This window comes from Planococcus citri, chromosome 3 (genome assembly GCF_950023065.1).
Source record: "Planococcus citri chromosome 3, ihPlaCitr1.1, whole genome shotgun sequence".
NCBI classification, from domain to species: domain Eukaryota; kingdom Metazoa; phylum Arthropoda; class Insecta; order Hemiptera; family Pseudococcidae; genus Planococcus; species Planococcus citri.
Window position 1 is genome coordinate 23,534,929 of NC_088679.1, and position 25,183 is coordinate 23,560,111.

General features: G+C 33.7%; 1 protein-coding gene across 2 annotated transcripts in view; it reads left to right on the top strand.

Moving 5' to 3' along the window:
• Window positions 1-25,183, top strand: part of LOC135841559 (prolactin-releasing peptide receptor-like) — a 288,313-nt gene that overhangs the window by 66,559 nt on the left and 196,571 nt on the right. For both annotated transcript variants that reach the window (XR_010557941.1, XM_065358568.1), the window contains exon 2: window positions 10,188-10,264. The gene's annotated coding sequence lies outside the window, so the exon portion shown is untranslated. The remainder of the gene's footprint in view (window positions 1-10,187; window positions 10,265-25,183) is intronic.

Consider the following 25,183-nt stretch of genomic DNA (forward strand, 5'->3'; position numbering starts at 1 on the left):
CCCGACCCGAAAGCCCGAAACAAGCCCGACGTGCCAGAGCCCAACCCGACAATAATTTTTTCAACACTTCCGATAAATTTCGTTGCAACGTTGGCATGATGCGACGAGATGGTTCCCAACAATAGGCATTGTTGTGACGTGAACATGGTGCTACACTTTTTGTACTCACAGCGCATGCGTTGAGTACGAAACCTGAGCCCGAGAAAGCCCGACAAGCCCGACAAGCCCGGCCCGACCCGACCCGACTTTTATCGGGCTCGGCCCGCGGGCTTTCGGACAGGCCCGTGCAGACCACTACTGTGTAGATACCAACTCGGGCATCACGTGCATATAGTTTAACGACCCCCAACCCCCCCTCCACTATGGGTCAAGTCCCCCCAAACCCTGAAAACTCCATCGTCGTGGCCTGTAACCACTTAAATTTTTCAACTTCATCTTCAAAAATGAATTACAATATCACTTTTCCTGAAAAAAAAAATTGTACATAAATTATTATATGATATGAGATTTTGGAATGATACTTATACCCTAAACCGAGGTCATAAAGTGATGTAACCAGTTTTTTGTCTATCGCCGTGGACAATTTTTGTTTATTTTTTCCTGGCTCTCCTATTCGACTTTTTTTGCGGTGAAATGGCTACACTGTATTGTTTCAGTGATAGCAGTACAAAGCCCATTTCACAACTATCAATCAAATACAGTAACCCGTTCTCCGAACGGTAATCTGTAAAAATTGTACAGATTACCATTTTTCAGATCCATCGCCGTGGCTTATCATTCTCACGTTTAAAAGAGACATTTTTTCTTGAAAAAAAAAAGAAAATATTCAAATAGTAAGTACTTGATGACCACAACTTTGAAAATTGAAAAATTATTGATTATATTACCGGTAAAACAAAACAAATTTTAGTTCTTTTTTTCTTACGTCGTGGATAGTACAGTTTGGTATTTCGTCGTGGCTATCATGATTTTTTCGTCCACGGCGAAGGAAAGTACCTACCTTATCATGTTTGAATACTCCCATTAAAATATACCTGGTACCTACTTGATGAACTTTTTGTGAGCTATAAAGCTACTAATAACTGCTCCAGTTATATCTACCTATACGAGTACCTACCCAAAAGTAGTGAACAGCCTTTTTTTCAACATGTGACACCAATTTTTTTAAAGCCCCTCCCCCCGCCCCTATTGAAGATGACTTGAGCCTGAAGTCATTTTTGGGGACCTGGGTAGGTATGCCTAATAGAATCAAGTCCCTTTTGAAAAAAATTCAAAAAAAGGTTTTCATTTTCGAAAAATTTTAGTACTGAAATTTATAAACTTCTTTTGAGAATTAGGTACCCTGTTATCAAAAAGTTGCAAAATGGTCCTGTTTTTTTATGCATTATTGCGTTCTGCTCACTTGTTTTGTCACTTTTTAGTTATTTTTAGTTACTTTCTCAAACTGTTTTCGTATAACTTGAGTTCATTATTATTATTATTATTTTTTTAAATGAGTACCTACGAGCCTTGTAAAAATATTTTCAACTTTCGCCCCCCCCTCCTCGAAAAATATTGGAAACCCACCGTAACACCAGAAAAGTGAAAAATTCAAGTGCGAAATTTTGATTCCTCTCTCTTTTTTCTTAAAAAAAGTCATAAAGTTTTGCAGAATGCTTCGCCCATGAAACATTCAATTGATACAGGTATTTTTGACAACCCTCCGTCCTCCCTTCGTACGAAAAAATCTTGGAATTTCCGAAGACATTTCTACTGAAACAAAACTCAAGTAGGTATTTTAGACGCATTCCAATTCAATGAATACCTACGATTTTAACTTATTCGATGAATGATGATTTTTGGTACCTACCTATTTTAAAATAATGTTCACTAATTTTATCCATGAAAATTCTGGAACGATTTTTCTTGCTCTCATATATTTTCATACCTAACTATACTTATCTTATGATTTGAAAAAAGTTCAAGCATAAACTTGTGAGTACCTACCTCCTTAATTAGTTCGTATTTCATCCACTCATAATGAATATTGATCAAATACCTAGGTACTCATTAAAATTGATGTTTTATGATGGGACAGTGCATTTTTTTGTTGAAAATTATTCGAAAAATGCTGAAAAAATTAGCACTGGTAAAAAATACATTAAAGGAAGTCTAGAAATAGCTTTTATTCTTGAGTCGTTGTTGAAGCCAGAAACAATTGAAAAATGAAGGATCGCCACTCTCAATTATCGACTGCATATTATTAGGTACCTATATCTTTCAAACCAATCGGTTCAAAACAGCTGGAGACAGCGTAAAACTGTTGCAAATCATTTGGGAGGGGGGGAGGAGTTTACCGAGGCAGTTTCACTCTTAATTATTGTGTTTATAACCTTTGGATCTGAATAAAAGTTTGGAAAAATCAACTCGTTAGGACAATTTACTCACCTGAACTTGTTAATTAAAGCTATTGCCTGTATTGACATTCCTACCAAGTAGCAGTTGGCTCCCATGTTTATTTATTTTTTAATTTGCGTGTTTCTTCCTTCATAAATAAAATGTCTTCAAATTTTGAGCCCAAATAAAGTACTCAGTATTTTACCTCAGAAATCTTCCATTTTAAATAAATACCTAGATTTGTGTAGACCGAAAGTGCATGTAATTTAAAGAATGTCACCGACATAAAAATATTCTACCTTGATTTATGCGATTTCGTTAGCAAACACGAAGGCGAGGAAATTAGATCTAATGCATTTTCGAAAGAACTGATTTTTGTGGCAGGAAAAAAGAACGAAGTGAAAAAAAAAACACAAAAATTCAAATCTCTACGTATATATCATCCACCAACCTACGTCCAAAAATTCGTACAATAATTTTTTACGCGCACCAAATTCAAATATGTACGACTTGACAAAGTAATCTCAGCTGAAGGAAACAGGTACCTACTATGAGAATTTCATTAAATTTTTCATCTAAATTCAACGAACTCGGTTTCGCGTTGCTTCGAGTAATTTGTGTCAGAAATAAAATTGGAATCCATTTACTAATGTGGTTTTTTCCACATAGTGTAACGCAGCTTGAGAAGTTGAAGGATTTCAGCTTCATGCTAATCATATGAATGATTCAAATAGTACTATGAAAAATTTTCCATTTATTTGTGGTTTTTTCACATCAACTCCGCTATCAATTTTTTTGATTAAATATTCTGAATTTTAATGCGGTTAAAAAAAATTATACCGATGTTTTCTAATCAACTACGTGCCCTTCTCCTTTCGGACGTTGCCACAATTTCAGACTTTACGGTATCTAATCGAGCATATTTTACGAATCTCCCAAAACAGCAATTTTGTAAACCATCAGCACGATACCTGCAGTAAATTTCAAACGTTCGCGTCAATTCGTGATTTATATGCGACGAGTAGTATCTACCTGCGAGGCAAGAAGGTGTTATGTAAAAATGACTTCGTTGTCAATTTTTTACCCCCAAGTTTATCGAACTTTGCGAGATATACGAGTATTTTACCTCGTGTAATGGAGGAATAAGGCGCATAAGAAGGATTATGGTACGTAAACATTTCATTTTTACGCGATGCGTTGAATATTTGATTAATATTGACGCTGTATGATTGAGCGAGCTTTTTTGTCGAGCATTTTAATATTTTTCACAGGCGAAAAAAAATTTTATAAGTGGTTTGGGGAATACTTTGCCCGAAATGATGGCTGTCGTGGTGATGGTCAATGTTTGTTTATTTTTTATACCTCACGTTGGCTTTTCATTAACAAATGGATGGATATTTGAACATATTTCACAACGATTAGATAGGCACGCCAAGCTCGTGAAAAAATTTAATCCTAGTACTGATGCTGGATTGGCAACCATGTGGTACTTGGGCGGTTAATTAAAATTTCCATCGTATACCTATAGGTGTACACTGTACACACTTGAAATAAAAAAATAAACATGCGAGCATGAAAGACCGTCGTTTACAACAATCAAAATTTGACGGTTCGATAATTTTGCTCTTTTTTTAATAGTCAATGTGCCAATCAATTTAATAGATGCCAGTATAGTTAACTTAATGCCACGTCAAAATGTTTCACTTCAAACGACCGATCAATCTCAACCCCTGTTTAATAAACCTACCTCGAATAATACAGATTTAGGTACGCTTAGCATTCCAACAGACCAGAAACATACCTAGCGTTTTTAGAGGGTGTTTTTTTCTAGCAGGTACTTTCACATATTTTGTGCCATGCTGAAATGGAAACTGTATGTGAGCTCGAGCATGGATTTGAGCTTGTTTTTGAGATTCAAAGCTCACAGAGTAGTTCACATGTGAGCATTTTAGAGGCTGAATTTTAAAACTAAAACTCAAAGTTCTTAAAATAGGAATTTACTTGATTATAATTGGGAGCTGGGAGGGAGGGATCATACTAAGAAATTCAAGCAATTTGTGAGCTAAAATCATCAACAGATTCCTTCTTTCGAATTCTAGCTGTTTGTCGACTCGAAGCTACGTCTTTACTGGCCCAGTTTGTTTCGCTTAAAGTGGTATGGAAATCTAAACGAAAGTTTCATACCAACATTGAAAGGTAAATTAGAATCGGAAACAATAACCTAGCATTTATTACCTCGATGATTTCCCAGCGTTTATAGAATTTTACATCAAATGCTCTTGTATTTCGCGTATTGTGGTTTTGAATTTTTTTTCTTTCTTTCATTCATTTTTTAAATTGATTCGATTTATAAAATTCGTTTAGTATTTTCTTTTTATATTTTTAAATTGAATTTTTAGTTATTGAATTCCTATACTTACGTCGTGGGTAAATTTTTACGTCGAAGAATTTTTTCAATATGACGTAAATTTCTTCCATATTTATAAAATAATAATACAGAAAAAAAACTCATTTCAGTGTTACCGGTGCGATTTCCTTTATGAGAAAAACCATTAGAAAAAGGCAAGTTGGTCTTGGAAATCTACTGTCTTTCATCAGGTTGCTTGTATTAAAAATTCTTCAAATTCCGAACGAAAAAGCTTTCTCGAATGGTTTCTATTTTTACAACGAATTTTTATTCATTACGTATAACTAAGCCTCAAACCATTAAAAAGTTACAAGCATTTCCTCATATGGATTACCTATCCGAGATTTGATTCATTTACCTACAATTTATATGTACGGTTTGTTCAAAACAAGACTCAATCATTTTGGGCATACCTACTATTTTTCGTATAAAAAATAAGCTAAGGAAAGAATCCTGTAGGAAAAGTATCACTCGAGTGAAAATTGAAAAAACTTGGGAAGAATACGTACATTTATAATGGGCATACTTTTAAAAATATTTTTCCTAACAATTCGAAAATTATTTAGCAAATTTCATTCCCGTACATTAGTTTTTACAAATGAGATGAGAACGAGTAGCCTACCAAAAAAAAAAAAAAATGTTTATCGAAAAATTTCGAAAGTTTTTCACAAAAGTTTCAACTCGAACAAAGTCGAGTTTTTTATGCCTGAAAAATTAACATATCGTGAAAATTACTTTAAAAGAATAATTTCCAAAATGAAAATGATAATGGAAAAAAATGTATCTAATAAAAAATTGAATAGATAATTTAGAAGAAAAGTTGACAACAAAAAAACAAAATGAAAACATGGCAAACAATTCGTATAAAACTTGTTACGAAGTAAAATGTAAATTTGGTTCTCTTTTCACCAAAATAAGTTTTAAAGTGAGCGAAAAATTGAATAATAAATAAAAGCATTAAAGCAATCAAAAAACACGATTTGAATTAATTACGTAAAAGTAATTTTTATTTTGGCTGAAAAATACCTATTTTGTTTTCTTCTCGAGTTTCAAGTTGGTGCGGTTAATTGTATTTTTTTTTCATTGTTTTTAAAAGTGATACCTATCTTAAGGTTGAATGTTTTCAGGTCACTTGGGGTGGTGAGCGATGTGCTTTTTTTTTTTGAAACTCTTCTCACAGGTCATACTAATGAGTTCCATGCTTACAAAAAAAGTATCCTATCCCAACCATCAGAACATTTTTCGAAAATTTTGCCTGATTTTGCTCTCTTGAACTGGTTCTGGATCCTCCAGCAGATTTTAGAATTTTTTACATAAGAAACAAACACGATTGGATTAAAACTAGCTGAAACCGATTTTGATAATTTGTGTCTAAATTGACCAAGAGATTCATCAAAAAGCTAGGTACTGTATGTACCAATTTGAGCTTGTTATCGTTAGAGAGAGAAGGATTACAATAGGTATTGAGTCGAATAATGATCTCCTTAATGATTTTGTCAATAAATATCCCTTTAGCGGGGAGATTTATCGGATACCTAGCTAGCTCGGCTCGGATAGGCATTAGTCTCGAATAATCAAACTAATTCTAAAGTACACAGAATACATCGCAAATGAACATAATAAAGGATGGGCTATACTGAATTTAACCGTAACCTTCAACTTGACCCTAGAAGTTAAACAAAGGCAACTTCTATGTTAACGGACATTAAGTCCAGTATAAACCAGTCTTATTCTTAAGTTAAGGGAATAAGTTTATGTTTAAGTTCAGTATAGCCCATTCCTTAACAATTACTATGTACAAGATTTATTTTATTAAAGTTTCAACAGCATTCATCATTTATTACATAATATACCAATATATGTAGTACCATACATATGTAACAAATGCGATCCAATTTAATAAATAAAATAGGTACCAAAGAAGGTACAAATCTCTGCAGATCATGGCAATTAACAGACATTGATATCTTATTGAACTATATTTTCACTATAATCAAATGCAGAATGGGTTATACATTCGTAAGTACCTATCAGATCATTGTCTTCTACTTACAATAAAATGACTTCATCAATTAACTACATTAGGCTATAATTAATTCAGTGGAGACACCACCATGTAAATACCTACTTACCTAACACTGCTGACCATCGCGTCTCACCATCTCTTTCCTTAGTCTACCCCAATAATAGTGGCTGTCCATGGCTGCATTACTGTGATGAGGACTGATAAACACACACACCAATTGGTAAATGTGTAGCGTAGGTCCATCCCAAATTGGCTGAAAAAGGTAACTGAACATAAGACTATCCTTTTTGGGAAAATCCAACTTGAAGAGATACATAAAACAGTTCTGCACCAAATAAGTATTGAGCCGCTACAAAGAACAATGTGACTTGAGATAAATCCCTGCTGCATATTGATAAATAGAATTACACCTAACTTCCATCGTTGATGAGACTCCAGCCACCGTGAATAGCAGAAATCAAATGATCATATGTACCTACTTCTGGAACCTTCAAGTAAGAGGGAGGATGTCTTGGACACTTTTCTTTGATTTGAAATTGCAAGCGATAGGAAACGCCTAGAAAGGTGGGGTTGGTCTCATTTGAAAGAGGATCTCAATGCGCACATTTTGACTTACTAGAAAAATTTTTAAGTTGCAAACTGAACAAACCATTGGACTTTGAAAAAACACCATTTTGGGTGGATGTGTTGGACAGCAGCGTGATGTTTTGGACACAATAGGTGGATGTTTTGGACATGCTGAGAAAAGACGTTTTTTTGAATGTTTATTTTTGGAAATCCCAAGTTTCAATACATTAGAAATCAAGTGTCAGTATCTGTCCACAATTTCACACAATTTCAGTAGACTCGGATTGTTTTTAATATTAGTGAGGCAATGTTGAAGAGTTGTCTTTTTTATGCCATATTTTTCAGCCAGTGCTGGCCTGTTCTTGATTAGCACTTATCATTTCAGACTCATTAAAAGCCTTTCCTGGATTTGCCGGATAAAACTGAGGCATTCTTACACCCAAACATAACAAATTAACACAAATTTATCGCAGTGTCCAAAACATCCCCACTATGCCATTTCTACTTAAACTGGCTGTGGGAAAAAAGTATCAGCTTTTCATGAAAAGGTAATTAGTGATTATTGACAAGAAGGAATCAGAGATTTCATTTTACTTGGGCTCTTGACGAAATTCCTCACAGTTATTTTTCAGGAGCTCAAAATGTGAGACGAAAATTTTTTCCAAAAACAGCACTTCAAAACAAAAGCTGAAATATTTTTATCACGCGAGTTGGTATCTGGTAAATGTTATCAAATATCAGTTGTGGTACGACATTGCCACATAAAAAAATCAAACCAATTCGTCAAACCAGCAGGGATCGCGGAGCAGAGCGGAGGTGGAGGCCCGGAGGCCCCCGGAGGGTACCCTTTTTTGCCTTGCTCCGCGGGAGCAGGAGCCGGAGCAAGAGGTACTTGAAATTTTTCGACTGGAGCCGGAGGTGGAGGCGGAGGCACTTACGAAAAAAAACCAGAGCCGGAGCTGGAGCCGGAGGTATTTTTTTTCAAATAGCCAGAGGGGAAGGCTCAAAACCCCCCTCCTTGACCTCCGGAGGTGGAGCTGGAGGGCAGGAGCCCCCCGGAGGGTACCCTGTTTTGGGCCTTGCTCCGGGAGCCGGAGCCGGAGCAAGAGGTACTTGAAATTTTTCAAGTGGAGCCGGAGGTGGAGGTGGAGGTAGGGGAAGGTGTTGTACCAGGGAACGATTTTTCTTTTTTTGCATCCAGCGTTGAGAATTCAAAATTTTAGTAATTTCTGTTTAGCCCATGTGAAAGAGCGTTTAAAAAGGAATAAATTACGTGTATAGAAAATTCCATTCATAACATACTATGGCCACAATTTGCATTCAAAAAATTGAAAATTTTCGTTCCGTGGTACATTGGGGTAATGTACCAGGGAACACCGCATAATGCACTGTGAAACGCAATAAATTTTTCACTAAAATTTTTTTGGAAGCTTCTGATTAACTATTCGAAACTATTGCTTATCGTTTTTAGACTTCAAAAACACTATTTGAGGTTTTTAAATCTCAATTTCATCAAATTTTGAGTTTTTCATAGAAAATGGGTAAAATTTGAATTTTTGAAAGTTCAAAAGTCAAAAAATGAAACTAATTTGTGCTGGTGGTAAATTTTCTGAAGCAATGTGTACCTATTTACATTTTTTGATGCTTTACTTCGTGGCATAGCTAAAAAAAAGTAGTAAAAAATGCAAAAAATTGGTGTTCCATAGTACATTAGGTCACTTTGTTCCGAGGTACAAGACCCCATGAAAATTTGGAAAAAAAATTATTTTGAAAAAAGTTGGTGTTTTCAAGCTTATCCAAGAACACTAATCGGTAGCTGGTATAATGTACTAACTTGCAACAGTGAAACAATTTTGAAATATTTCAATCTCTTATTGTCAGTAGGTTTAATAAAACCATTAAAATAATTACTTTTACATGCATAAAATAGATTTTATCAATTTTTGTCACGAAGATGGCCACCAATTTTTATGAAATTTTATATGGTGGGACTCATAATACTACTTCACATGTGTGTTACGTCAAATCGCCACCAGGAGCGCTGTGTGCTTCACACCAGCAAAGTGTTCCCTGGTACATTATGGTCGGGGGAAAACAGTCTCCCCTACTCATGAAAAATCTCCGGAGCTGGAGCCGGAGCGGAGGTATTTTTTTTTTTAAATTTGGGAGCCGGAGCTGGAGGTGGAGGCACTGGACCCCCCCTCCGCGATCCCTGCAAACCAGCAACTGTCCAAAACATCCTCCCTCTCCCCTACCTCCTCTAACACATCCTATATTCCCACGTTACCATGCATCTTTACGTTGTGGGATATAAATAGAATGATGTAAGGATGCATTATTAAAATAACCACCTAAGCGGCGAAGGCATATTGCACCATATCAAGCTTATTGGAGTTGACTTCATTTTGAATTCAAATCTTTGGAAGTCCAAGAATCTGCTGGAGGCTCTGAAACTAGAGGTTGAAAAGCTGCTACATCGGTATGATCAAACTTTGAGTCTCTCGTGATTTGAACTTTCAAAAATTAATCGAAAATCTAAATCTGATAATCAGAGTTTAAATGTGGTCTTCTGACGGAGTATTCTTGGATGCACTTTTGATTGTTCAGTCTAAAAATTTTGATGGATAGGATAGGTACCATTTATGTTGATAGGTAAATTCATATTATGTTCATACGCTCATATCGCCATCAATTCAGTTCCGAGTGTAAATAGTTTTTTTTCTTCTAAATATAGTTAAATATCTTGGAACGATACATACATGCCTTATTTTAATTTAAAAAATAAAAAGTTATTTCATTTTCTGTTTACAGTTTCTCAACACAACTGAGCAATGAAATCGCCAGGCAATTTCAAGCTTTGATATTAGAAAAGTTATCCATTCCACAAGGTAATTCAATTTATTTTTTATACGTACTTACATTAAATTAAGAGATACATAGATATTTACCTATACCTATTCCAAAGATTTGATTGGAAAAGAAAAAAAATTTAATTCAATTCTGTAATCATTTATTAAGTGAATTTCATTTAATTGAAATGATATTGGCGATAGATAATTTCCAATATTGATATTTTCAAAGGTAATGTGTCTTAAATACCTACTGAAAATTGACAAATACGTATACTTAATATTGATACTTTGATGACATTTTTTATATCCAGTGCAAAGAATTTATGCACACATCTGCTTTAAAATTTAAAATTGTTTCCCTCAAAATTAAAATTTGTTGTTAGCCTTGATGAAGCTTTATATTAAACTAATATGTCTTCAAACAGACGTTAAATCGAAAATAACAATGATCACTTTCACAACAAAAGCTCGTAAAAAAATATCGAATGAAATTGGCAGCTATACTACTTATATACCTAACCAAAAAAAACGGACACCCTGTACAGTTTACGTACATCCCCAATTCAATTTTAATAATCATATTATTTAATCTCTACGTCCAATTTAAAAACACCCCTATCTTCACAAACACGTTTTTATTCAAAGAAAGAAAAAAAATATAAACTTAATTTCAGAAGGGAAAAAAGCAAAATGTTAATGATATACTCGACAGTTGGCAAATAATCACCGCAGAAACGTCAAACTAAATCTACTAGGTACGTTTAATTTGCAGTCTTCTAAATGTAGAAAAAAATCCACCAAGTATTCGTGTACCTACTTTTGACAGAACGGCTTCAACGAGTTATCCTTTTAAATTCGTAAATATTTTTGCAATTTCGGTTTTAAAATCTAAACACGGTTACAACACATAAATAATAATTCCAAATGGATTTTTCACGTTGAAATAAACCGAAATAAATAATACAAAAAAAAAACTGTAGGGTAGGTATCCATTTATCGTTTTCTTCATTTCCCTCATCGTGCTGTTGTTGTTCTGGTCATTAGATAACGATTTATGGAGCTTCGATTTTTTTACCTTATTTTTCAGCCTTTTACTACCTAGATATGTTGGTTACCTGCTAGTTGAGAAGATTATTTTCTAATTTTCAAGTAATTTTCGTAAGTTTGCTCTTCGCACATGTACAGGGTGAGGATGGAATACCTCGAACTTCATTTAAATAAATTTACAAGGGTATAGGAAATGTGAGAGTAAAGGGAAGTTTGAGTTTGATTAAATGGGTTAGCAGTGTTCAGTGTTCACCTATGTAGGTATAGTGTTCACTTATATGACTAAGCTTGCTTCTAAGCCTATATTGATGGATGTGAAGGAATTAGACCGAGTTCATCTTCATACTTCGTTGTAAGTTAGGTTGCGTGAAAAAGCATATTATTGCCATTATGTTGTAGGTAAGACAGCAATTTGCTTCAAAAATCACTTCATTCGAGTTGAATGTAACAAAAATATTAAAAGTAGGTAATATTGTCTACTTGAAAATTTGTTCATAAAATTAATTTCAAAACAGGACGACATTTTAACAAACATGTCTCATTATTGCGAACGCTGTTACAAAATACAAGCTAAAATGGACTTCCTTTTCAGTTTCTTATTTTAGGAACAGAGCATCCCAAGCACATCATGAAATATGAAATTATTGTTTTATCTAATTGCTAAACTTTTTTAATAACCGATCTGCTCATTTGTAAAACTGAATAATTCCCGTTACACGATTTAATTTGCGAAAAATACATTAAGGCTCTAAAAATGACATCACAACGTAAGTAAAAAAAAGATCCAAAATGAACTTCGTTAAAAATTGAGTCAATTTCCTATTTCATCTTTTGTCAAAGCCAGTCGACTTTCAAAGCAAGTAACTCCTTTCCTGACACAAATCAGCGTGAAATCGTTTCATTAATTCAAAAGTAAAAGAAATTGTGAGTAGGAATAAGAATGAAAAAAAAAATTAATTTACACGAGCCGAGTTCGCGAAGAATAAAGAAAAAAACACTACCTACCTATTTAAGAATGTAGAGAAAACGACATGACATTCTCAATTGATAATGAGATTTTCTCGAAGAAAAAATTAAAAACTTCGCTATAACTTTCAGTATTAACTCGAAACTTTCAAAACGTAGGTCGTCTCAGTTATTTCGGGAAAGAGAAAAAATTACCTAAATTATGAAAAAGTATAAAAATATCTACACAGCTGTACAGTATACAAGTATATAAGTAGATGAAAAACGTCAGCACAATTTTTTTGCCTTTTTTAAAAACTAGAAAAGTAAAATGAAATCTCAAACCTCGAAAGATTTTTTACAACGGAGGAGTTTATCGCAAAAAACACCACGTGGAATTTGAAAAAAAAAATTGCTAATACGTTATATGCTCGGAAAACCCGTTTGACGTTTCTTTTCTGCGAAATACTGAAAGCGTGGTTTTATAAAAATCATGAAAATTCAAACCACACAAATAAATATGCGAATTGAATACTGAGATTTGTATTCAAATAACCATAATTTACTTTAATGTCTTGTTTAGGCATCGAAAAATTGGATTTAATTTTTTTCTTAATTTAAAAAAAAAATGGTTTGTTGGTTTGTTTGCCTATTTACAAATAAAGAAGGATATTTTTGAATTTCAAAATTCAAATAATAATTTTATTTGAAAAAAAAAAAAAAAAAAGTTTAGAGAAATAAATACCAACTTGGTTTTTAATTTATTTTGCATACCTACTTATTCTTTTTATAAGTGACGTCTTAAGAATGATTCTGCCCCATCATAAATAATACTTCGTCTTGCGAGTTTTATAAAAACATAAGCTGCTACTTAAACGCTCGTTTTCTTTTGGGGTAGACTGCTAGCGCAAGTAAGTAAGGTAACTACTTTTAATAAATCAAATCTCAAAAACACATGTCATTTATGAATGAAAAACGTTGCGAAATTGCGACTAATTATAATTTGTATAGTCGAGATGACTATAGTGTTCTTCGTGGTTCACATATTTCCCAGTAGCGTATTCGTAAAATAATAAATCTCGACGATACGCTGACAAATCTTAAACTATGTTTAAATAAGAAAACTGTACAAAGCAAGGTAATTTTCATTCGTAGCTTGACAAACCAAAAAAAAAAAAAAAAAAAAAAAAAAAAAGTAAAAGAAAGGAAAACATAAATAACAGACTGGTGCCCGGCATTTTGGGTACATTCTCTTTATAAATTACATTAAAAAGTACCAAACCATTTTATTGAAGTACCTGCTTCCTAAAATTCTGTTTGTCTACCAGATTCAGACAAAATGTAACTTTTACTTTCTATTGTTCACACGTTGAGCTGTTATTGTCATTTTTAGGCTTAAAATGATGTTTAAAAGAACCTTTAAATGTTCTAGACGTAGGTATTCAGAAGTCATCTTCTAGTGGAAACGTCCTACTGTCTACGTCTTTATCATATTCATAGTGTAAAATTCAAACATTTGATTAAGTATTTTTTCACCGAAAAAAAAAAAATTTTTATTGAAGGTGAATTTTTATAATTTTTAAACGATTTTTAAGCATGTGAGAGGATTTTTTTTCAATATTTACTCAAATACTCGTATTATGATCCTTGAGATATGATCAAGATATTTTCTACGTACTTCAAGAGAAACACTTACTTCCTAATTACTAATTACCCATCATTTTCTACCCCCAACTCAGACCTACCTGAAGATGTATGTATTTTTATATGACTCCTGCATCTACCCGGCTTAAAACCTCGTTTTACTAATAAACCCCAAGTTTTATTTACATCCATCAAAGTTGCTAAAATTCTCAGCATCTTATCCCGTGGCAAATTGGCGTAGATTAAAATTGAACTGCGAGTTACTTTTTAGCAACAATCAATATTTGAGAGAATACAAAGTATGGCTTCACAAAGCTCGCAGAAATGGCAAGAACTACCTTCCATAAGGATTGATTCTGTCGTGTACTAAAATAAACACGCACACCTGTTTCCAAATTTCCGCGCCTCGTGTTACACTAAAACATGCTAATTTCCTTCAACTACAGATACCTACTTACTCGTACTTTCTGATTTCAACGATTTTCTTCATTTCTTGCATCCTACCTTTTTTCATTATTATTTTTTTTTTACAAAATAAAAACACCATTTTGTTGTATTATTCGAGATTAAAAATTCGTTCAACATTTTATGTATGTAGAAGCAGATGAACAGACACAACCGGTGCGGTGGTATTTTACATGTACTCGTATAAGAGTTGCAGTGTATTCGTTTTGTTAATTTGAACAGCGTGATCATACCATTAAAGGCTTATGTTAAGCTCGAATTGTAATGCTGCAAAATATTTTCTTGCGTTAAAGAAAATATTTCAGTTTGTAAAAGAACAACACTAGTTTCGTACGGCGAGAAAATAAGAAAAACATTGTAAGCGAGTAAAGTAGGTAGGACTAAAACTTGTTTCTAATTTCATGTTCGTTGATATAAATCGCGAATAAGCTGTAGGTAACTATATTCATATGTATTTATAAAAGTAGAAAGAGACACATGAGAGTTTCTTTTTTTTTTGATTCAAATTACCATTTTGAAAATATAGGCACATTATAATGAGTTCACCAGTTCAAAAAGTGCAAATAATTTTACAAAAAAAAAAAAAAAAAAAAAAAAAGAAAATAGCTTCACGTTGAAAAATTATTGTGATCAAATTTCCTATCAGAAAGATTCTACATAATATAAGTACCTATTTAAAAAAAAAAAAAAATTTACAGATTTGAAAAAAAAAGAGAAAATGGCAATTTTAGAAAATTTTCCCTAATTTCATTCATTTTCATCATCTCTGTTTTTACTCGAATCTTTACATGGATACATTCTACAAAAAAAACCAGCCCTCAGTAGAGTTCAAAATTTGTCAAAAAAAATCAGGATCAACTTATTTGAGAGGGAGTGGAATTTCAAACAATTTTTTAATTTAAATTATTGTAAAAATTTGGCGAATTCTAGACCCCACTCGTTCTTTAGATGCTTACAACATACATATCTTATTTTCTTCAACTGAAAAGAAACTAATATTATCACGTTGATGTCGCTTTGCTCATTCGTTCGCACCATAAGAATATATTATTTTCAAGTGATTAATCGCATAAAGCAAAGGTTATCGTACTCTATATGCATATACAGATGTCGTACGAGCTGTACATCAAATATAGATAAAATCGTGCATATAATACAATATGAAAAGGAATTTTCCATATTTTTAGTCGATACGAAGTCTGCTACATACAATATACATACATAGTACAGCACAGAGAGCAGCAGTATTCATTACCCTGCTTCATCTTCACCCCTTCCTACACTTTTCAAAGAGCTTCGTCTGCTTTCAACATGGTGTACTACATATGCTAATAATAATACGTCTCGAGAGCTTTAGATTTTCACAATGATTAATTATACAGCACTCTGATCGTAAGTTCGTTTTAAATATTGCGTTATAAAACGTATTATTAAAAAGCAACAATTCGATTACACCCAATTTATGCAGCATGACTGGCGCTTGTAGCGTATACTCGTATGCTCCATTCTGTCACAACAAACACATTAAAACTCATCGATTTTATGTTAAATTGTTTTCTTTAATCTTAAATATAACGTACCAACTTCACCTTCCTCTGCAATTTTTGTCTCAAAATTTAATTCTGAAATAAGCATTAGCGTCAGTAACGAAAACACATACGAAGAGTATTACGCGAGAATTGATTCACGTAAAATACGATTTTAATCTCGACGATGTGTCACATCTTGTAAAACGAAAAATTAGCTCAATATTTTCATTTTACTTAGACTGTGTTATATTTAAGTATGTAAAGCAGATAGCATCGTACATTTTTGCTGAATGTATTTTTCCTAAAACTTTGGGTGAAAGAATTGAACTTATTGAAATTGGAATTTTTGGATGCTGAATTTCATAAAAATTCTTTTTATTAGATTTATTGTAAATTTCAAGATCGAAATTTAGGATAGCCTCAAAATTGCTTGAAAATATTTCACGTAAATTTAGTAAATTGCTGAATTCTATCTACTTTTTTTTTTTTTTTTTTTTTTTTTTTTATCCAAACTTGCTTGAAAACATTATAAACGTATTTTGAGGATGGCAGAGATGGTCACTAAAGCCAAATTTTAGTCCACATTTTTAACTGGAATTTTAGAAAATTTTGCATTTGTGAAATTAAAATGAGAATCTGAAAAATTTCCCACTAATAATAATGTGAGATAATATAATTTTAACCAGAATGCTCTGAAGTTCGGATACCAATTTTCTTTAATTCTGTTCCCTTCCCCCTTCGTTGAACTTGAAAAAAAACGAGGGTGTACATAACTGATCCGTGTACAACCAAAACAAGCAAAGGGAAAAATATGCAAATCAAACAGGTAGAAAAGGAAAGAGTATACCTACGGGGGAAGTTTTCATATCTAAGTGCGAAAATGAAAACCAATAAAATTGTTTTTGAAAAAAAAAAAGGATGCAATGCAGCGAGACGATTCAAACACTTGGTAGTTGTGTAAAGTTTTACCGTGTTTTATGGTACTTTTATTTAGTTTTAAAGGAAGTATCCCTCGGGGCAAGACTTTTAACGTCGATAACGTCGATTATGTACTTCGTCATATTGCGATATAATTTTCTGCATAAGTGTTCCGATGATACTGGTAGAAATAATACAACGTGTTCATTCTTTCGCTACTGTATTTTTTTTCCCACCCAAACCAAATTCTCTTTTTGCGTCTCTCACACACTCACACTAACATCAATTTATATGTACGAGTTTATAGTGTGGTATGTAAGTATAGAATTGCAGCCTAGTCTGTTTCTCGGTTGAAATTGGCACCACTTAATCTTACTATAATTTTCCATTAGCGAGATACGATTTATTATTAACTTCGGTTTAATAAATTACCTCAACTTGCGTTGTTAGAATAGTGTACTGTACGTCCTTTTGTGTATGTGCAAGGTGCCGAAGCAACGTTTATAGGAAGGTAGGAAGGTACCTGCTAGAATTATCGTGCTGCAGTCAATTCCGCTAAATAACAGAGCAGCCAATGTGAGATAATCCAGAAGCCGACGCAAAAATTATTTGATTGAAATTGATAGCTGCGTGCGCGATAAAAGCGCTCGTTTGTCCATTTGTAATACAGTGGCGTCGCGATAAGTGAAAATTCAAGGGAAGAAAATTTTTGTTTCACTTATCGAGTTTTTCACATACGAAGGTTTCAGTTAGGGAGTTTTTTTTTGGTCAATTTTCACTTATCGAAGTTCGGATAAAAAAAACGAAAAACATGAATTGAACAATAAAATTTTCCGATTTTCAGTGATCAATTTCGAATTTAGTTTGATCAGTCAGTCTTTAAACAGCTCACAGGTCATCCTTATCTTCTTGTTTGACACATAATCCATTGGAAACGATTTAACTTTAGCAAAACATTGAGGCTCTTTTTCACTTATAGAGGCTGAACGAGTCAGTACCTTTCAGTTAAAGAGGTATTTTCACTTATAGAGGTAAAACGCAGATAACATTTTCACTTGTAGAGGTAAACTCGATAATTTTGGGATAAATCCTAGTTTCAGTTAACGAGGTAGCCCTTTTTCACTTATTGAGGTTGATTTACACGTAAAATTGGTCCAAGGTGAAGGGAAGGAGGTTTTTATTTCACTTATTGAGTTTTTTCACATATCGAGGTTTCACTTATCGCGACGCCACTGTACAAACGAGGAGTTGGAAACCTGCTAAAGGCTCCTTTGCGGCGAATAGATTCAGAAATTGATGTTTTATTTTATTTATTTATTAAGAGCCATTTACAGCAACTTAGGCTAGGGGCCCTATATTAAGACAAACTTATGATTAGGGTATATACATATCTAGAAATAAAGTCACAATCAGTACAAAAAAATGGGCTACCTGGGTTTTTAAATTTTAAATTTTTTTATCTAATTTAGTAGAGTAAAGAAATTTAATGACATTGTCTATATGAGTGGGGTCATCAGAAAGGAGGACTTGAAGTTGATTGGAATTTAGAAGTCTGGAGCGTTCATTTTGGTAGGAAGGACAGTCTATTAGTAGATGAGCAATGTTTAAAGGGATGTTGCATTCTGGGCACGAAGGGGGAGGCTGTTTGAGGAATATGAATTGGTGAGTAAGAAGAGAGTGACCAGTTCTGAGTCTGGTGAGAAGAACTTCAGATCTACGCTGAAGTTGTTCAGAAGTTTTCCACAAAGATGTAGTGTTTTTTATTCTTTTTAGTTTATTTGAGCTAGGGATTAGAGACCATGAAAATTGAAACACTTCATGCATTAAAGTTTTTGAATGGAGCTTTAGGTCTGATAGAGGGATTGGAATGTTGGCAAGGGGGAGGTGCAGGTGTGCTTGCTTAGCTATTTTATCAGCCAACTCATTACCATAAATCTGGGAGTGTGAAGGTATCCAGCCTAGTATGGGTGTGCTATTTTGGAAGAGTTGCAGGAGTTCAATAATTTCAAGTGATATAGGATGTGAATATTTTGACCTATAGTTTTTTATTGATAAAAGAGCTGATAGTGAGTCAGTAAAAACTGTAACTTTATTTAATGTGCTTTTATTGTTTCGTGATATTTATACGTCTGCGATGATGATGAGAAATTTTTTCAAATTTTTTCAGCTAGCTCAATAATTTGTAAAGAAAATTTGTATTACATGTCTTACATTGAATCGAGTTATATTGAAAGATTAAAAAAACAAAATAATGTGAGCAGCTTGTAAAGTAAATCAGAAGATTAAAACAAAATACAGGAGAAAAAAAAATCAAAAATCCATGTTTTGTTATTGAAAAAAAAAAAAATGAATCAAGTCTTGAAGTTCATTTTTGGACTTTTGAAGAATTTTTGAAAATTTAAAAAAGCTGTTTTAAGGGTACCTAATTTTTAAACCTTTTCATGAAATATAAGCTAAGTGAACCAATGCAAATAATCCTACGAGTAGTTAATCCCTTCAATTCAACTTTAATGTTCATAAAAAACAAAATTTGTTGCCAAAGGAATAAAAAGATTGCAAAAATTCTAAAACTACCAAAAAATTATCAAAAATAACATAAAATTGGTAAAATATGAACATAATTATCACAATGGAATAAAGTTCCTTTGCAAAAATCACATAATAGGAATATCATCAAAAACTCTGAAATATTCATAAAAATGACTAAAAATTAATGAAATTTTAGTAAAATTAAAAAAAAATATTGAAAAATTGCACGAAATCATTGCACTTATGAAAATCTGTCGAAATGTTATTGGCTGCATGAGAGTATCAATTGATAAAATATTTCAGAACGTTGGAAACAAACAAAAAGATCGCCTACCAATTAAACAGTTTTATATATGTAGGTAGCCTACCTATATTCATAGAATGTTGTTAGAATTGAATGGAATATTGCCAAAAAAATATCATAAAAATTTTTTTATCAACAGGAACTAAATCATTTAAAATTTCCGAAAATTGATTAAAAGTTGACAAAATTTAACAAAAATTGACAGATGAAAACGGCTGAAAAAGACTGAAAGTGGACAAAGAGTGCCTAAAATATTGAAAAACGTTATTGAAAGATGTGAAAAATTTGATGAAAATTCTGTCAAGTTTTAGCAAAGTTTTTGCAGTTTTCGATCATTTTTGGAAATTTTTTTGAACATTTTGGGCTCAAAAAATACCTACATTTTCAGATGCATAGACTCAAAATCATGTCCAAACTCCATGAGACTCGTTTTGTGACTAGAAAATACGATTCCTAAAGTTGCAGCAGCTCGATCTCATTTTTTGACTATTTTTGGGCAATTTTTTGAAAATTTTGTGCCCAAAAAATACCGTTTTGGGTGCACAGACTTGAAATCATTCCCAAACTCTAGAAATCTCAATTCGTGACGATAAAATACGATTCTCGAAGTTGTAGCAGACCAATCGTATTTTTCGACCATTTTTGGAAATATTTTTGGAAATTTTGGTCTCAAAAAAACCTACTTTTTCAGATGCATAGACTCAAAATCATGTCCAAACTCCAGGAGACTCGTTTTGTGACTAGAAAAAAGGTGATTCCCAAAGTTGCAGCTACTCATTCGCATTTTATGACCGATTTTGGGAATTTATGGAAATTTTTGGTCTCAAAAAATACTCTTTCGAATGCGCAGACTCGAAATCCTACCCAAACTCCATGAAACTCGACTTGTGACTAGAAAATGCGATTCCCAAAGTTGCAGCAGCTCGATCTCATTTTTAGACTATTTTTGGGCAATTTTTTGAAAATTTTGTGCCCAAAAAATACACTTTCGGATGCGCAGACTCAAAATCGCTCTCCAACTACAGAAAACTTGACTTGTAAGTAGAAAATGTGAATTCTCAAAGGTGTAGTTGTCCAATCGTATTTTTCAACCATTTTTGGGCACGAAAAATACCTCATGTTGTCCTACTATGACCTTTTGACAGAGGCTTGCTGTTTCCTGAGTTACTATTTTAATATTTTAAGCACATTTTTTCGCTTTTGATTGGCGGAATAAGAGGCAAAAATCGAAATTTTGAGACTTTTGGACCCTTATGAAATTGCGATTATGCAGCCTTAAATTTTGTAGTGGATTATCCTAAGAGTTTTCCCTTACTTTTGACAACAAAAACCGGCTCAAATCGGCGACTTCACAATCTTGAGGTTCCCTAGTAAGCTGATAAGTTTGAAAAAATTTCCATGCATGACCCTTGGTAGGTGTCTAGCATCCCTGCAAATTTGAAAAAATTCGGTTGAAGTTTTGAAAACTACGAGTAAGTATACCAAAGATGACAATTTTCAGAAAATACAATTATGTCAATTTTACCCCGTTTAGATGGGTCGAGGTGATCTACCGATCTAAAAATTCTCTTGTGAGTGAAATGACCAAATCGAAACTCCCTCTAATAATCACACAATTACCCACACAATTATAAATTTCAAACACGAAAAAATATATCATTCTACAACTCAGTGAAAAAAGCAAACTGCAAACACCTCGTCGGTTCCACGAGATTGTCGCGTCGCGGCGACAAATAAAATCCGCCACGTTAAGAGTCACTTTCGAACAGCGAATTATGTCACTTCGATGATTTACGATACAAAAGCGATGCCTTGAAAAGAGGGAAAAAATGAAAAGCCAGTGCAATGGTAAAAGTCTAAAAATGTCATCGAATAAGTATGATTAATTACCAAGTTAATGAAGTAGTTGCCATCGTCTCTATAAGCTATTCAAAGTGGCAAAGTTTTTCTTAAAAATATTGCATTTTATTTTCCACTGTAATCATTAATTTTAGAAATTAGCACGTGTACCTTCTTGTGTTTTTTTTTTTTTATAAAGGTGAAAAGTCACTCTGTTTTTTATAACACCCTGTGGTTTTTCTCTTTCTTTTTCCTTCTCGTTGCTTTTCTTATGGGTTAAATTCGTTGAAAAGAACGTCGACCCAGTAGAATACCGATATGTTTAAATTTTCAGCTGATTCGTCATATTTTTTATCCTATTCTTCTCGTGTTTCTTTTACGAATAAGTATGGAAACTGAAGAAATAATACTGCAGAATCGAAACTTATCGGTTACGTTTCTAAGAAGTAAATTAAGCGGAAAACAAAATTGTTTCTTTTTTGCTCGGTGAAAAAAAAAACTTCGCAAAATGTCAAAATGTGTTTTTCAAAGACCAAAATATACGTAGAACTTTCGTATTTCATTTATGTATAGGTACTTAGTACATTGGGAAAAATTTTCAAGTAGGTATATTAATTTTTCCCTTAACCTACAGTGTTACCATTTTTAAGTACGGTTGAATGAAAAAATATATATATTTTCGTCGAAAATTCGAGTTGCTTTTTAATACAGTTAGCAGATCTAGGTACTTTATAAGACCATACGAGTACAAGAAAAATATTTATTTCAAATAAGCTAAAAAGTTTTCTGTTTTTTCGTGTTCGTCGTGCGTGCACGATTCACACAGATATCGAAAGTTTAACTGGGCGTAAGAACTAGACTCACTCGCCGATCGAGAGAATTGTAAACAAATGCTGTAAGAAGAAATATTACGATGTTATTAAAGCGTGCGAAATAACTTAAAGCTATATAGCTTATTGCACGAATAAGTTTTCAGGTTTTATGAGAATTTTTCGATATTTTTATAGTCTCGCTAATTAAATTTCGGCACGAGGAATGCGTAACGGAGCGTAATCCAATTTAATCCATTAGATTTTGGCATGCCGATAGTCTCACATTGTAACGTTGGATTACTTTGTACTCGAGCCGACTGAAAAAGATGAAGGAAAAAAATTGTGAAGGAAATTTTCCAAATTCAACCTCTCGTTTAAGTTTGTAGACCCCATAAGTTTTCTTTCGTGCGATTATATTAATTAATTGGAAATCAAACAATTTATGGCTTTTTTAAATTTGTAAGTTGAAACCGTCGAATATTTCGATTATCATATTTTTTTATACAGTACTCATTCACTCAGGGGGCGTGCCGAAGGATAGGTTTGAGGAGGGTGGAGGGAGGTGGTAAACTGGGGGTAATGCCAACAGAAAATGATGAAAATTCCGAACTACGAGTTCCAGATATTCAGGTTTAAAATCCTGCCCCTTTAATTTTCATCTTTAATAATTATACCTGTTATCTTTTTGTGATAAAGTTGTGAAAACTGAGCCAAATAAATGAAATTGATTGATTTTAATAGTGGGTAGAGGTGACGCCTTTTTTCACCCTCCTAAGAACACTTCTTGGAATTTTTTTTAATGCAATGAAGTAACTTCAATGAAATTTTTAGCAAATCAAAAAGTGTTGAGCTTTAATAACTTTTTAAATTTTGGAATAAGAAAAAGAAAATAATCGTAACAAAATTTGTTCATTTTTTTGACGTGGTATTCTTTCCACATTCAACGTTTTCATCGGGATTTTTTGAAATTAAAAATCATTTGTAGTCCCTTCAATATGCGAGTTAGGCAAAAAATCATAATAGGTAATTTTGTTCATTTTTCAAAGTACTACCGACCCCCATGGTGAAAATTGGATTTCGGCTCGTAGATTTTGAAAATGTGTTTTGCCCCTTCAATTTTTAAAATAGGCAACTTGTTTATCTTACTGTTTTTTTTACTGCATACCCTGTTACATTCTAATCTGAAGTTTGTACCATCATTCTCCGGACACCCTGTAGATCTTCTTCTTCCTCGCTTGCCCGTATCCGGACATCACGACTATAAAATCCCCACAACCAGTTCCCTTCAGCTATCTCTGTCCTCAGCCTTTCTTGTGCACTCTCCGAGTGACATTTTGGTAGTTCTCTTGATCAAGTCCGTGTATCGGGTGGGTGATCTTCCCTTTCCCCTCTTGCCTTCTATGTGGCCTTGGACTGTCAACTTTTCCAAGTTGTCCTGTCTCACGATGTGTCTGAAGTAGCGCAGTATTCGTCTCCTGATGACTGTGCTTAGCCTTTCTTTTACACCCAGTTGTTGAAGTATTGACATGTTTGTTCTTTTCTGGACCTATGATATCCTTAGCATGCGTCTATAGCAGTACATTTCGAATGCGTCAATTTTATCTTGATCTCATGATCTGTCTTGCGTATTGTCCAGCACTCTGACGCATACAGGAAGATGGAGAAGACTAGCGTTTTTACTATTCTCAGCTTTGTGGCCTTTGTAATGTTGTGGCTTTTCCATATCAGGTTGAGCTTTCCCATTGATGTCTTTGCTATGGCTGACCTTCTCCCAATTTCTCCGGTGTAGCTTCCCTGATTCATTATTAATGAACCAAGGTACACGAAGTCCTGCACAACCTCTATACCATCAATCTCCAATATTTCAGGTCTGTTCTTTTGCTCCCTATCGATTATCATTATTTTCGTTTTTACTTTGTTGATCCTCAGGCCTGCCTCATTGCTGGCTTCTTTGATTTTTCTGAGCATTTCCCTCATCTCATCTGGTGTTTCTGAGAGCAGGGTTGTGTCATCGGTATACTGTAAGTTTGACAATGTCTTTCCTCCAATTCTGACTCCCTTTTCCCAATCCTCTAGGGCAGTTCTCATTACCCATTCTCCATATGCATTGAGGAGGATTGGGCTCAGTATGCATCCTTGTCTCACTCCCTTTGCTGTATGGAAATGATTGGTGAGCTCCCCTTCAACTCTCACCTGTGCCACATTGTCCTCATACAGACCCTCCATAACACTGACAAGGTGCTCTGGTACTCCAAGCTTTTTGAGGTTTTGCCAGAGGATCTTCCACTTCACATTGTCGAATGCCTTCTCATAGTTAATGAAGCACATGTACACTGGCTTGTTGAATTCTCTTGCCTTTTCAATCACTTGGTGTACATTTAGGATTTGTTCTCTTGTGCCTCTTCCTGGCACAAAACCCACCTGTTCTGGTGGTATCTGTGGCAGGAGTATGCTTTGATGCGCTCGTGTATGATTGCCAGTAGTACCTTGCTTGCATCTATAACATTGAAATTACAATATTGCCGAAATAGTACAACTGATTCAGTTTTCCCAACTGAAGTTTCGGCAATGTTCTTCGATTTACATTACAAGGGATTTTCATTGAATTGATTTTTATGTAAGTAATTTACCTAATTGCTCAAAAAGTACTTACAATTGGTTCAATTTTCCTATAACTTCTCCCTAAAATGGAAAATTTTCTCAACTCATAAATAAAAAATCCGGCCTATGAAGAAGGTCCCGCCTCCTTCCTATCGGTAGGTACGTCCCTGTGTTCTTTCTGGTGTATTTATGAATCAATTTTCAATCATTTTAAAATTGATAGGTACGAATATATTGTTGTTTTTCTTGTTCGCACATTTTTAACGTGAATTAATCCAGTTTTTTGGGGCAATTTGGAATTTCCAGGTAAAAATTTATCGTT